Source organism: Rhincodon typus, chromosome 49 (assembly GCF_021869965.1).
Source record: "Rhincodon typus isolate 14 chromosome 49, sRhiTyp1.1, whole genome shotgun sequence".
In the NCBI taxonomy this organism is placed as follows: domain Eukaryota; kingdom Metazoa; phylum Chordata; class Chondrichthyes; order Orectolobiformes; family Rhincodontidae; genus Rhincodon; species Rhincodon typus.
In genome coordinates, this window is record NC_063380.1 from 2982047 (window position 1) to 2998535 (window position 16489).

Genomic DNA, 16489 nt, shown 5'->3' on the forward strand with positions numbered 1-16489 from the left:
CTGTTTGTCTCCTCTCCACCTATCTTCTCCTCTGTCCATCTTCTATCTGCCTCCCCCTCTCTCCCTATTTATTTCAGAACACCCTTCCCCTCCCCCATTTCTGATGAAGGGTCTAGACTCGAAACGTCAGCCTTCCTGCTCCTATGATGCTACTTGACCTGCTGTGTTCATCCAGCTCTGCACCTTGTTATCCCATCTTCTTATGTGTCAGGTATGACTCTAACCACTGGAGAGTTTGCCCCAATGCCCATTGATTCCAGTTTTGCTCAAGCTCCTTGATGCTACACTCGGTGGAATGCAGCCTTGATGTCAACTTCTGTCACTCTCTCCTCACCCCTGGAATTCAGCTCTTTTGTCCATGCTTGAACCAAGGCTGTCATGAGGTCAGGAACAGAGTGGTCCTCGTGGAACCTAAACGGAGTGTCACTGAGTAGGTTATTGCTGAGAAGGTGTTGCTTGATAGCACTGTTGATGACACCTTCCAACACTTTATTGAGAATCGATAATTGATGGGGTGGTAATTGGTCGTGTTGGATTTGTCCTGCTTTTTATCTACAGGATATACCTGGGCAATTTTCCAAATCGTCAGGCAAATTACAGTGTTGTACTGGTACCACACCTTTGTAACCATCCACGACTTTTCTCTGATACTTCTGTGTTATGAATGTGCATCAGTACCTTGTAGGACATTCTATTCCACAGAAAAGCCCACGACTACATGAAGTAAATTCTTCACAAGGCATGCCTACACTAAAGCTGATGTTAGCTCACAACCTGTTTGGTCTGATAAGATTCACAGAAACATACTACTGAGGCGGTTACAACTGCTGCGTTCAATTATATATCTTTTTCTCTCACATAGCAAACAACGCCTCCCTCGACTGTTAAGAAATTAGCCAGCTGCTCCAATTTTTTCTCAATCTGCTTTGTCCCTCGTGATTTCATTCGAAATTACGTTTTTACTCTCTACCATGTCTTTTATTGCAGAAAACAACACAATGTGATCACGTCAATGAAGTGCAAGACTGAAATGTATCTGAATTAATCCCACATCTTTAAATGTTACCATAACATTTCATTCTTGCATTGATAAGAGATTTTAAAAAAAACAGACTGTGGTGGTTGTGCTTGTTTATAAACCCTATTGGTCCAGCACTGTTTTAGTCAGCTATTCTTCTTTCAGTGCTGCTGCGTTTACATCTATTCTGCATCTTCCTGACTGGTTCATCTCCATCATTCGTACAATCACAGTTGCTTTGTGCAAAACATGTCATATAAATTGAGTATGTCCACCTTTGCGCTCTTCCATGCCATAGTCTTCAATGAAACTTGATGTACTGGTTCAATTTGGTGCCCATTTCTTTTGCCAATAATCTTCTCCCCGTTCTGTATACCCCTTCACACACTTTCCGCTCTCTCTCTCCACCTAGTCCAGTGCCTTTGGACTTTTACCCACGCTTGACCTATTCATCAATAGCTGTCAACGTTACAGTTGTCACCTCAGTTCCTCTGCACCCCCATCCCATTCCAACCTATGTCTCTCTCTGAGCTGACTGCTCTCTGTGCTTTCAGATTCAACCCTGACTTTTTAATTAAATCTGCTGCCAAGGGTGTTGTCTGGCGTACAAACCTCTACATTGCAGAAGCTGAGCACCAGCTCTCAGATACCTCCTCCTATCTCTCTATAGACCATGACCCTATCATGGAACATCAGGCCATTGTGTCCACAATGGTTACTAACCTTATTTCATCTGGTGACCTCCCGTCTACTATCTCCAAGCTCATAGTCTCCTCACCATGCACAGCCCACTTCTACCTCCTTCCCAAAATCCACCAACATGACTACACAGGCGGAACTATTGTTTCAGCCTGCTCTTGTATAACAGAACTCATTTCATCCTAGCTCGATTCGATTTTTTTGTCCCCTTGTCCAATCCATTCCCACTTACATTCGTGATTCCTCTGACACTTTACGCCAGTTTCAGAATTTCCAGTTTTCAGGCTCCTTACCATGAACGTGCAATTCTTTACATGTCCATCTCCCATTAGAATGGTTTCAGGGCACTCCACTTCTTCCTGGAAGAAAAGACCTGAATGGTCCCCATCCACCCGTCTACTCTCCCTTTCCAAGCTCCTAACCCTGAACAACTTCTCTTTTAACTCTTCTCACTTTCTTCAGAACAAGTATGCTCCAGCCTGTTCTCACGTTCACTTAGTCAATCTCTGATTCCTCCCTTCTCTTCCTCGACACCTGTGTTTCCATTTCTGGGGATACATTATCCACCAATATCCACTACAAAGCAACTGACTCACACAGTTATCTTGACTATACATTCTCACACTATGTCTCTTGTCAGGATTCCATTCCATTCTATCAGTTCCTCTGTCTGCATCGCATCTGGTTTGATGTTGCAAACTTCAATAAGGGGGCCTCTGAAATGTGCACCTTCTTCCTCAACTGAGAATTCGCCAGCGACATTGTCGACAGGGCCCTCAATCAGGTCTGACCAATCTCCTGCCCTCATGCCCTCTCTTCCCTCCCTCAACAGCGATAGGGCTCCCCCTTGTTCTCACCTACCAGTCCACCAGCATCCACATCCACAGGATCATTAGCTGCTATTTCCGCCACCACCATTCACATATTCCCCTCCCCTCCCTTGTCAGCCTTCCACAAGGACTGCTTCTTCTGGGACATCCTGGTCCTTTCCTTCTTCACTTCCAATACGTCCACACAGCTTCACGGCACTGTTTGCTGCAATTGCAGAAGATGTAACACCTGACTGTTTACTTCCTCCCTCTTCACCATCCAAGGCCCCAGGCGTACTTTCTAGGTGAAGCAGCGCTTTACCTGCACTTCACTCAATCACCGTATTCACTGGTCACAAAGTGGTTTCCTCTACACTGGGGAAACGAAGTGCAGACTGCGTGACCAATTTGCAAAGCACCTACGTTCTGTCCGCAAAGATGACCCTGAGCTTCCTGTTGCTTGCCACTTCAATACAGCAACGTGTGCTCCGCGAATATCTCTGTCTCAGGCTTGCTGCAGTACTCCAGAGAAGATCGGCGCAAGCTGAAACAAAACCACTTCGTTTTTTTAACTTGGGAACCTGCAGCCTTCTGGACTTAACATAGAGTTGAAAAGTTTTAAGGCTTGAACAGCGTTCCTAATGTTTTTCTGCAACCCCACACACCAGACCCTGACATGACGTGGGCTGTTTCCACACAAGACACATGGTCAGACACTTTTAGTCCCTATTAGCAGCCACTCATTCCCCAAGATTGACCTTTAACCACTCCTTTGTCTGTCCAACTGTTTTTCCCTCTATTTCTCTAACTCGACCTACCGTTTACCCACCTCCCCCCAGATCCACGTCCCATCTTTTGTACATATAAAATAATCATTTTCCGAGCTAACATCAGTTCTGAAGAACCATTAACTCTGATTTCTCTTCACAGATGCTGACAGACCTGCTGAGATTTTCCAGCAAATGTTGTTTTTGTTTCAGGTTTCCAATATCCACAGTCCTTTCGGTGTTTTGACTGCTGTATCAGTTCCTGACCATTTAACTTGCATTAATGCTTCTCAGTATCGTTGTTACTCAGGCGTGGTTTATCTCTTCTCATTGTCGCCCAAGTTTCTACATTGGTTAACAAAGTCGGGTTACAAATGTATTTTTTCATTCCTTTCACATTCAGCGATAATGTGCGACCATAAAACATATGATTGTCCTTTTTCTGATTCAATGAACCGATTGGTCCATTGTTTATTTTCAATTTCTTAACTTTATACACGTAAGTGGCCTCTGGGCAATTAGGGATGGGTAATAAATTCTGGCCTACCCAGCGATGCCCTGATTCCATGAATGAATAAAGAATAAATAACATTTATATTCTAATACACATAATTCCAGGTCGCTGAAACAACTGAAATTACCTTCTGAAGAAGGGTCCAGACCCGAAACGTCAGCTTTCCTGCTCCTTTGATGCTGCTTGGCCTGCTGTGTTCATCCAGCTCTGCACCTTGTCATCTCAGACTCTCCAGCATCGGCAGTTTGCACTCTCTCTGAAATTATCTTTATCTTCATTATCACCCTTAAACCCAATTGTATTGTCTCACACAAGCCCAGTCCATATACGGTCTTCAGGTTTACTGATCTTCACATGCATGTATCCCGTTTGTTTTTCAGTTCTCTAGCCACCCAAGCATGTTCTCAACATGCCATCCACAAAGTCTACTGTTAAGTGAACATATGTGACGAAGACACTGCTCACCATTTCTAATGAAGGGTCTAGGCCCGAAACGTCAGTCTTTCTGCTCCTATGATGCTGCTTGGCCTGCTGTGTTCATCCAGCTCTGCACCTTGTTGTCTCACACTGCTCACCTCACTTGTTCAGTTAAAACATCCATAACAATCATAAACTGAAAGCTCTGTTGCGTTAATCCTTGATGTAATTGGTCTTGGATCAACAATCTACACTGACCACATCCCCTGCTTCTTGTTCTAGGTTCATTGTTCACATGCTTTCATTCTTGTAAGCTCTTGGCGTGAACTCCAAGAAGTCTACCACATGTTCAAACTATTGTTTCAGATGGATGAAAATCAATTTCATATTCTATTCATATTCTATCAATTTCATATTCTCCAGATAATTTTCCCCCTTTCTCTTTATGGAAATATTCCATTCGTGCTCTTTCTTCCATCTATCTGACTCCTTCCTTTCAATACTGATCTCACGACACTTTGCCTTGAAGTGTGTGTAATTACCCTTCCCCCACCTTCTCCCCACGCTCCACCTTCAGCCCGAACAATTTTCAGTAGCTCTGTTCTGGCAGTGCCGACATAATCAGATGGTAGATTCATACTTCCTCAATTATCTCAACCTGTCACACTGATTTATCTTTTTTTTATTCCTTTCCTTTCTGTTTGGAATTTTTCCTGATTGTTGTTCGCCATAAGTACTTGACTTGTAGCCATTCCATCTTTTTTTCTTCACTCCTTCTTGGGTGTTCTATGTATTATTCCCTCCTTTCTTTGGTTTAATCCATTTCAAGAAGCAATCCTGATTTTCATTCTTTGCCACATCTACATTTTAAGAAACACTTGTGAATCTATGGGGGTCATACAGATGTTATTTTATAGTTGTTTGTTGGTTGTATTTTGATTTTCAGAATTTTAATACGATTCTTCCATGCTCTGAGATTTTTTTTAAACAGGAACACATTTCTTTCCCTGTGATTTATATGTTTTTATTTAAAAATACCAACTTTATAAATCGACTCCTTCGCTTCTTTAAACCTTTTTTTTTGTGTTTCTCCTTAGATACCCGTGCTGATTTTCTGTTTTACACCCACCTCCATTTTCCAGCTATATTCTCATTTTTATTTCAACAGACTTCAACTTTTCTTTCAAATGTTGTCTGCCATTGATTTCTTGCTGTTTTCTAGATTGCCTTTTAGAAGTTTACCATGTTTCTTCGTGTCTGCCCGCTTTTTTTTCTTGGAGTTTGTCTTTCGTCGGCAGATGTTTATATCCTCCACCTTCACCCACCCACCCATGCCGCCCGCATACCCCCCACCCCCGCGAAACCCGATACACCGCCGTCTTCTACTGTTTGATCTTTCTTCTGATTGGTTCTGTCGTCGCAGATGATTTTGCGTGGCCGGTCCCTCCCTTGAAACATATTTGCAGCTTACTTTACGTTTTCTGTGTTCCTCTACTGCTAATGTTGTAGGTTTCACAGTGATTTCTTTTTTTTTGGAGAACAAGCTTCTTAGTATTACCAATTGGTAGCACAAACCAAAATACTAGCACCTTCCTCATTCTCTACTTCAACATGGTGTCCTTTGCTATCCGCTTTGTATCTCTCAAAACTCTCTTTGTTTAGTAATCTGGAGCAACACTTCTTTCATCTGTTCTGAGAACTCATCTTTCACGTGTGGTCTACAATCACTCTGCCCATTAACCTGGATATAAAGGTGCAACAATGTAATGAGTGGGTGTACCGTGTAGTAATACTAACACTTATAATTGCTTGTTTGGAGGAAATTGTAATTTATGTTACTCGTCCTTCAAATGATGCAGAAGTGCCGATGTTGGACTGGAGTGGACAGGGTCAGAAATCACACGACACCAGGTTATAGTCCAACAAGTTTGTTTGAAAACACAAGTTTCCGGGGCCACATTCCTTCTTCAAGTGTTAGTGAGAGAGGTAGTATCAAACAAAGAATTTATAAGTAAAACCTCAAAGGATCACACCGCTGATGAAGACGTATTAAACAAGCCTAAGATATTGTTAAATCTATAATCAGTTAGAAGGTTTTTAATTGATTAATATGTATATGTAAATCCCCTAATTCCTTTCAAGTCATTGTCCTCAGTGAACTAAAGGTTTTATCAGCGTAAAGAAGAGGTGACAATGCATGTTAGGTGTGAGACCTTGTTTAGAATCTGTTTGCGTTTTGGTTTGGAGTCAAATTGATTTTATTTCTAAAGTAGAAATTTATAAAACGCCACATTGACTGATTGTCTACAAATTGTGTGTTGTTTGAACAAAATAGAATTCTCCCCATAGATTTACACGTGTGTGCGTGTGTGTGTGTGTGTGTGTGTGAGAGAGAGAGAGAGAGAGAGTGTGTTTGAGGGGGTTAGAGAGAAAGTGAATGCGTGTGGGTGACCCTTTGATCTTTTGCTTATAAATTCTGTGTCTGATACTACCTCTCTCACTAACACCTGAAGAAGGATTAGGTATAACCTGAAGGCCACTAATTGCTGCTGCTCAGATTTTTTTAAATACACATGACTAGGAATTTATAACGATTCCAGCATTATGAATGTCAGAACACGGAATACCCCATTTTTTATTTTATGGGATGTGGGGGTCGTTGGCTGGCCAGCATTTATTGCCCATCTCAAGTTGTCCTTGAGTAGGTGGTGGTAAGCTGGTTTCTTTTTCCTCGAACCCCTACAGTGCGGAAACAGGCTATTCGGCCCAACAAGACCACCCTCTGAAGAGCATCCCACGCAGAACTATTCCCCTACCCTTTTCCTGTAACCCGGCAGTTCTCATGTCTAATCCACCTAATTTACACAAGCCTAGACATTACGGGCAATTTAGCATGGCAAATCCACCTAACCTGCACATCTTTGGATTGTGGGAGGAAACCGGAGCAAACCCACGCAGACACGGGGAGAATGTGCAAACTCCACAGAGACAGTCGCCCGAGGGTGGAATCAAACCCAGGTCTTGGCGCTGTGAGGCAGTAGTGCTAACCACTGTGGCGCTGCTGCCTGCTTAAACTGCTGCAGTACACCTGATGTCGGTTGTCCCTCAAAGTCATTAGGGAGGGAATTCCAATGTAGTGCCTCAGTGCAGAAAGAGGCCATGCAGCCTATCGAGTCTGCCCCATCCCTCTGAAGAGCATCCTATTCATTGATCCATCCATCTCTACAATCTTGCGTTTCCCTGGCTAATCCACCTAGCCTGCACATCCGTGGACATTAAGGATATTTTATCACAGCCAATCCACCTAAGCTGCACATCTTTGGACTGTGGGATGAAACCACAGCACCCAGAGGAACCCCATGCAGACATGGAAGAATGTGCAGACTCTACACAGGCAGTCACCAGAGGCTGGAATTGAAAATGTGTCCCTGTCACTGTCAAGCAGCTGTGATAACTGCTGATGACACCATTCAATGAGTAGTTTGGAAAATGTTCTGTGGGGTAGGAAGTGCTCAGAGGTTCGGATGATTTCCTCATGCTCAATATTTTCTTGTGTGACTTGAGCCCATTTGCCTTTGATCAATCCCTGTAGTTCTGGAAGCAAACATAAGAATGAGTTTGATGGGATGGTGGAGATGAACCAAAACACATTTCTCCCGGAAGATCACTAAATGAGCATGGTTTTATGAATTCATATGGCACAAACAATGACACTGCTGGAGCAACAGCTAGGTTTTTGATTTTCAAAGCAGCAGAAAAAAACGTGTATGATCTATTGATTAGGCATACATATCCTATATTAACAAAGTTCCATAAGAGAGAGGTAATATGAATTGGCAAACATTAAGCAGTCATTGCCATTCTTCTATTGTTTTGGAATTCTGTGTGGTGTTCAAATAGAGACCTTTAAGCTATGATTTGGTTAATAGACTCCCTACAGTGTGGACAGGACATTTGGTTCAACAAGTCCACACCGAATCTCCCAAGAGCATCCCACCCAGATTCACTCCCCCTACCCAATAATCCTGCATTCCCTGTGGCTAATCTCCCGAGCCTGCGTATTCCTGGCCACTACAGACAATTTAGCATGGCCCAATCTACCTACCTGCACATCTTTGGACTGTGGGAAGAAACCAGAGCACCAGAAGGAGAATGTGCAAACTCCACACAGTCGCCCAAGGCTGGAATCAATACAAAAGAAGGATTGATTTATTCGTGAATGATGAGAATTGCCTTTGATACTGCTTGGACAATAAGGGATGGGAAACCTTTGACACAAACTGAGGGAGATAATAATGAAACGCTATGCAGACAGAGTCAAGTGATGCAGATTTGATTGAGGATTATAAATCTTCGATATCCAGTTTATATCCTGCTAATTTTCAATCTTGAGTATTAAGAAATCTCAATCATCTGTGTTGATATCTGTATGTTAACGTTGATTCTTTATAAGGCAGGACTCGTGCCTTAGAATTCGTAGAATTGTGCACTTGGAAGTATATTAATCAGGATGAGAAAGTTCTATCACTATATCACTGCACCTACTTAGATTAAGGGTAAAATGACGAACGACACTAAATAAAATTTAACAATGACAGAAATCCAACAAGAACATAGTCTCTGATGTCTGTTTGATTCAAGATAATCACCTCCATAGAGAGCAAATCTAAACAACAGTGTCTTTCAGTAACAAAAGGTCACTCCTGTTAGGTGTGGTAAACCATTTTTGGCCACTCTCAGTGCAATTTGACTTTGATAAACTCCTAGAAGTAGCTACTCTCAAAGAGTTTCCTCTTCCTGTACCTGGTTTTACAGGACACAATGTTACATTGAATCCAAAACTTCACACATGGAAAAAAAAGTCTGTGAGCGGGAGACAGTTGAGTCAGACAGGCATTAAGAGAACAAAAGAATAATATTGCATACATAAATCTGGAAATTCGGCATAAGTAATGATATTATGGTGCTGGTATTAGCATTGGCAGCAAGCATCGTGTGAAGTTTCTTTGTTAATCAGAAGCCAATGCATACTGAGAATTAAGTAACTTCATATTGATTAACACTTACAAGGACTACCAATCATAGTAAGGATCGTATAATATATTTTCCTGACAAGTTGTACCGCACTGTGCATTTTCTCTGTTGCATAGTAGTGCAGACAATATCTCGGAGTTAAATTCTGAAATGTTCCGTTGACAGTGCATTAATATTATACATTCGGGGAACTCCATGGGAAGACTGAAATTGTTTTTTGTTACCTTTGAGCGAACAGATTACACCATGTGTGACAATTCCCAGGTGATAAAATACACTAGGTGTTGAGATTTAATTGGAGCCTGAATACTTTCAAGCTTGGGCAGGTCTGATCAATTAAAAAATATACTCACATTTGAAAACTGCTAAACTACAACATGAGTTCAGCACAGATCTCAGTGCATCCTCCAATTCGTTTTCATCATCGAAGAGAACTGTTTTATTACTGGGGGATGCTGAGGTGGGTGGTAGACGTCCATGAGCAGGAAGTTTCCTCGACCCGTCTTGACCTGTTACCATGTGATTTTTTTTTCTGTTCTGAAGGCAATGTTGAGGAATTCCAGGGTAAATCCTTTCTTAAATCTATAATGCACTGCCACCACAACTGGTAGACCTGTCCTGCCGGTGGGACAGGATATACCCAGTGGTGGTGATGGTGGTTCTTTTGACATTGTCCATCAGGTTCTATTCTGAGAATGTGAAAATGTCAGGTTGTCTCTTGGCTAGTGAAAATGAGAAATAATGTTTACAATGGGGAAGGGAATAATGTTTTCAAAAATCTGAATGAAAGACATCTATCAGAATATGTGCTGTATTCTCAAAAACAGAACATGTCCCGACTTCGTGTTGCATACATGATCATGGACATCTTCCTGGATGGGAAAGTGCACAAGCAAGACTTGCTCATCCCCCAGGACCAGAAGTGGAGGCCATGACACCAGACAATGGCAGCCTGCTAAAAGTTGACACCCAGGTTATATCAGTTGTCTGAAGGAATGTACAACATTATAGGGAGACCATTGTCTTTCTCCCTTCCGCCAACATAGGGGGAGACTGAATGGGAATCATATCTACACTGCTATTTTTTTTTCCCCGATGGTTCTTCTGTAACTTTCCTTTTTGATTACATGTCTATATCCAGCACATGGAATGAATGACTTAGCTTCCAGCTCCCCTTCAGACTGACAAGGCCAGAGTGAGTGATTGGAAAACAAGGCTCTGTCCTTCCCACCCAGAATCCCAGTCCCGTTCAGAAACACAATCAAGATGGCAGAGCTAGATTCCTAACTCACAAGGCTGTGTGGACTGTGTCTGAATGACAGAAGAACAGAGAAAGAGAGGCAATGGGTGAAACAGAGAGAGAGGTAGAGAAAGAGAACAAAAAAAGAGACAGAGAAGAAGCAAGGATGGAAAGGGACACATAGAAGAGGTGAGAGAGAGACAATAATTTAAGAGGGCATGAGGAAGGGAGAGCGTTAGAGAGATAGAGGGAGGGAGAACAACAGAAAAAAAAAGATGGAAAGGGAAGAAGGAAGAATATAGACTGAGGGCCAGAGGAATAGAGGTGTGGAGAGAGAGAGGAAATTTGGAGAGCAGAAGAGCCATAGGTACTGCGACAGTGTGAAGAAGAAACAGGGAGGAAGAAAGAATTAAGGAGAATGAGGAAAAGGGAATGAGGTCCTCGGAGGAGGAGTGAAAGAGGGAAAGAAAGTGAAAGTTTTCGTGTGTGGTGGGGCAATGGGTAGGACGGCATTCTGAAGGGAGAGTTGATGTTTTTAGAGGTGAAAGCAAGGATAACGTTATTTCAACCTAACTCCTGAGCTCGTCTCCGGTCCCCTCCCGTTCTCTGAGGGCCTTAACTTGCAGCCACGTCTGTCTCTATCCAGGTCAGCTTCTTAAAGAAAAAGACAAAACGATCAGTTAGCGCTGTTGCTTATCACTTTTAAATGGACATTTTTATTATTTACTAATTGAAGTTATAGACAGAGTAAGCGGAATGGTGCCGTTTCCCCATGGCCCTGGAGTCGAGAAAAAACATTGAAATATGCACCCTAACCTGTGTGATAAGATTGGACAAGCTGGCAGGACCCTCAGTCTGTTACCATAACGACAGGTTACTTCTATGCTGCAAATTTGAATTGAAATGAGAAAATCATGGACTGATTGATTAATTAGTGAATTTGATTGTTTGATTGATTAATTGGAGTAAAGGGATATTCCAGCATATTTTTCAGCTGCTGCCTGAATTAAGTCTGGATCACAGCATAAATTGCGATATTTATGCCGCAACTATGGAGTTACAGCATGAAACCCAATTTTTACACAAAGTAATATAGGTAAAAAGACTGACACCCCAAACCATTCATCTGTACCGTACAGAGTTCAACATTAACATTGACTATGACAGGATAACATTGGCCGAGAGCACAAACAGTAAGGTGATGACTTTCTTTTGTCTTGGCATTGCATATCAGTGTCTTTCTGCATCTTCAGATTGCTGTAAGCTGGTGTCTCCTGTGGGCTCTGATGGTCATTAAAATGTGCCAGACGGTGATAGCATTTTGCAGTATAATCAGGAGAAATGGAATGGTTAGAAAGTGGTGCAGGAACTCGGTTGTGACCCAAATCCAAGAGTAATGTCACCAATTGTTACATCACAAAACCAGGGGAGGTTCGCCACTTGTCCATTCATGTTTAAGTTAGTGAAACTGAATGATCGCAACTCTGAAATCCGGAACTTTTAATCTTCATTTTAATGCCATCTAATATACCACTCTCTAAATGATCATTTATAATGCTTCTCAGAGTCTTTCCAGTCATTTATCCATTCATGGTTGAAGCATTTTCAACAAATCTGATGCACCTTTCCATGAGCCAGCATCTCCCTGAAGTATATTGCACATGCTCCTCGGTGTCAGCAAAAAACACAGCCAATGATAATACAGACCCTCAAAGATAACAACCTCCAGATTACTACGTTAGTCACGGGAGAACTGGCAAGCGAGAATTGAAGTTAAAACTACATAGGGATGTAGCATCATCTCTACCTACATATGAATAAGTAGGAATATTACCACATACAACGTCTGTCTGGAATTGTCAGAGTATTCTAGGTGACCTTTCTTCCGAAGGATTTGTATAAATGATCTCCATGTAGATGAGGGTTTATCCTATTGACGTCATGTTAATGAAATTGATAACAAAGTATATTTCTGAAGTGTGGAGTTAAGAACTTCTTTAATGACCTAAATGGTAAAGATGTGGAACTCGATTTCCACAAGTGTGAACCAACACAAAGATCAATGATCTCAACTGGAACACAGTTAAAACAGAGAATGCTACAGAAATTCAACATGTTTGACAGCATCTGTGGAGACATATCAACGTTTCAAGGCCAATTAATCTTTTTCAGCACAATTATGATTGAGGAATTTGAACTCAATGAGAAAATGGGGGAAAGATTGGAATGAAGGACTTTTGTTGAAAAAAAAGCATGTGGTTCACGGATGTCCTTTAAGGAAGGAAACTGCCGTCTCCAATTTGTCTGTCCATCATGTGAATCCAGAACAGCAACAAAGTTGTTGACTCTTAAGTGCTCAGTAGTGCAACTTGGGCAACAAATGTGGGTCTAGACAGTGAAGTCTACATGCTGTGAGTCACTTTATTCTAAAACTGCGGGGTAATGGGATTGGCTGAATTGCTCCACGGAGAGCTTTCGTAGATTTCAGTCATCTGTTTATAGCCGCAAAGGAATCAATGACTGTATAAAATGTACAAACCTACATTCGTTATCCTATGCTTCAAACTATGACCTAGTTCCCTCAAGGAGATACTTTGTAGTGCAGTTTACAATCCATGTACCCTTGTATACGAAAGTTTTGGTTAAGCTCTCTGGTTCCCTATATTTCTTTGATAATTTTCTTTCGTTAATTTGTACACCCGTTGTCATTTCGTCACTTACGTGGGAAATGAAATTCGCACTTTTTGCTTTTCCAAAACTTTTTACAAATTGGAGTTCGGTTTTTGGTTGTCCTAGTGAGCATTGGTGTTCCGAAGATTCCTCGTCAATCCTTTACACTTGTAGTCTACGCATGTCTGTTTTAGAAAAAGAAACACGGACTGATTTCACGTTTGATCACAAAATGCACTTTCTGGAAATGTGATGTCTGGTTCCTAGAGTTCGTTGTTTATTCTAGCCGTTCTTTTTCTCCAATATTTTTGGCAAATAACGACAAGGTAACCGAGAAAATTTTCAATGTTGTAGATGTTATTTTAAAATTATAACATGACAGGGTTAGAAAGCACTTCAGATGACAAAAAGTGTATATTTGTTTCTCACGGAGTGGAAATGTTCATCTATAAAGCTGCTGGAAAAAAAAAGTTAATTGGTCTCAAAGTTTTATGCATTTATTTCTCGGCCAATGCTGCAAAACCTACTGAGTTCCCATAGCATTTTCTGATTTTATTACCAGCTAATTAATATATATTTGATTCTATCAGAATATCTGGTGATATTCCTTTTGAGGTGCTGCAACTAAGGTCAAGCAGAAGACTTAATAACGGTATGCAAAACATTCATTTACTGCATTATTGTTTCATTTATTTTGAAACAGATGCAACGTGCTGTAACATTCTGAAGGAGGGTCATTGCAATCAAAATGTTAAGAGACAACAAAGTGCAGGGCTGGATGAACACAGCAGGCCAAGCAGCAGCATAGGAGCAGAAAGGCTGACGTTTCCGGCCTAGACCCTTCATCAGAAAAAAATCAGAATGTTAACACTGGATCCTCTCTTCATTGGTACTGAGTTTCTGCAGCATTTTATATTTTTATAATGTTACTCAGAATGGCGCCATACAAATCACGAATGATAAGGGTACTGAAGTTTCAATGAATGGGATACTCCAATTTTAAGAAATGTCTTAAGTTTGAAGAAATGAGGTGTGACATTGGTGGATTGTGTGATGATCCGTAGATTTAAAAAAGAAACGTTATTTTGACTTGGTTTCTTTTAAGAGAGAGATTGAGCGAGAGGCACAGAGATGGCTAGTTGAGTCCACTTGAGTTAAACAGCTTGGGAGACCTTTTATTAACAGCCTGAATGGGTGCAGCTAGCTCACATAGATCAGGGTTTCTGGATAGGATCAGGAGATATTAGGGTCTCAACAGAATCTGAAGCTTCAGTGAATGTCTCTTGGCGTTTATGTCTCTGAATTTGCTCTTGATGTTTTTTTTTCCTTCCTGAATTGGAGAACTGCGTGTGAGTATCTGTGTCTGAATTTTCCTTTTTGTTTGCCAAGGGATGTGTTTATGGAAAGTTACAACATTGGAAAAGTTAATTAGTGAGAATTATGGTTAGTACTATTATGTTAAGATTCTAATGAAATTAGGCTATTTTAAATTCGTCTTTGTTTGGTTGTATTTTAACTACTGTTTAAATAATTTGCATTTTGCTTAACGTCGAGTCGTTTGACTAGTCGCATTGCATCTTAAACAGACACTTTACATTTGGCTTTAAAATAAGGAACAATTCGGGCCTAGGCTACCCTCTCAAAAAAATTTTGAGGAGATTCTGGTCAAGTCCATATCAAATTGGGGGCTCTTATTGGGATCAAAATTCCTAATTTCAGGTTGGGTTTAGGATTGTTGGACTCAATGGCTGCAAGTGGAAATTGTTGGCTTCTTTTATTTCAGGTGTTGAATTCGGTTTGTTTAAACAAGGTATGCCTGGTGTAGTAATGGCTCTTTCAGTCGCTGAAAGACATTTCTAATGTGGAAGAAGTCACTTCGTGAGTTTTATAAGAGGTGAACAAGGCAAAGCTCTCCAAATTGGCAAACAAGCTGGAGTTGGGTTTATCCGTGTCGGCGAGAAAAGGGTAACTAATTGCAACAATCACACAGCATTTGCAATTTCCTAGAATGTGATTGGAGCCATTGGAAATGGCTAAACTTCAATTACAAACGAAGCAACTTGAATTAGAGGCAATGGCAGGGGGAAAAAAAAGCAAAAATTAAACAAAGAACAGCCTTGACAGAATAAATAAAAACTAAAATCGAAATGAACCAGTTTGAATCGCGATTAAAAAGCAGAGGAAAAAGAAAATGGAGAGGAAGGCTCGAGCAGAAGAAAAAGAGAAGAAAAGCGGAAAGAGAGAGTGTGAACTCCAGAAGCCGTTAATTAGAAAGGAAAATCGATTTAAAAGGGCGGGGATGAAGGTTCATAAGAAGGATAATTATGACGAGCAAAGTCATCTTAGCTAAAGGCCTGCTGCGGATTTGTTTAAATATGTCCAAACATTGTCTAAATGCGACTAGAGGTTTGCAAAGATTTTCATTTCATTTGAGAAAGTGGTGAAACAAATGAAGTGGCCGATGACTATGTGGGTATTTGTCGATCCAAACAAATTTGATAGGTAGAGCTAGAGAGGCATTTGCCTCAAATTAAGGAAGTATCTTGGAGTATCATGAATGAAAACAAATGCCATCTTAAATGCAAATGAGCTAATATAAGAAGCCGAAAGACAATATTTAAGCAATCTAAGGAGGGCCTCTGGTCAAAAGTATATTGAGAGTGAAAGGATTAAACAAAGTAATTTTTGATACGTGGATAAGGGCATTGGAAATGGATGGAACGTATGACGCATTTAGATGGGGTAGGAAAGTAAAAGGAGAATGTGTACTGGTTACAATACAAAATGAAGAACCAAATCTAGAGGATTCTGAGTTGGACATTCCTCAAATTAAATTGGTCAATGAAGAAATTTTCAAAAATTGGGTTAAATTATTTGGTTACTATCCAGAGCAAAATCGAAATGACCTGGAAGAGTTATCACAATCACATGGGGAGATATGTGGGAATAAGCTGCGAGGTACAAGTCTCATTCTGCAAGATTTAAGCGTAGGAAATCTTTTCCAATTAAGCAATATTATGCTTAAGTTGGTGCAGTTTCAAAAAAAGAGAGTGAACGCATTCTCAAAGACAACATAATCTAAGTGAGTTGCAGTGACTGGAGCCCACCAATAATATTGGTGTGAAAACCATATGGTTACGAACAGTTATGTTTTGAGGATCACATACTCAATGCTGCTGCAAAGTCGGATTCATATTGTACTCCTCATTTGGGAGACGCTATTGAGAAGGCGAGAGAAGCAACTTATATTTCTGAGTTGGACATATTCAGATGATATTGACAGATACCATTATCCGAAAGAGCAAAGACAATTTCGGCTTT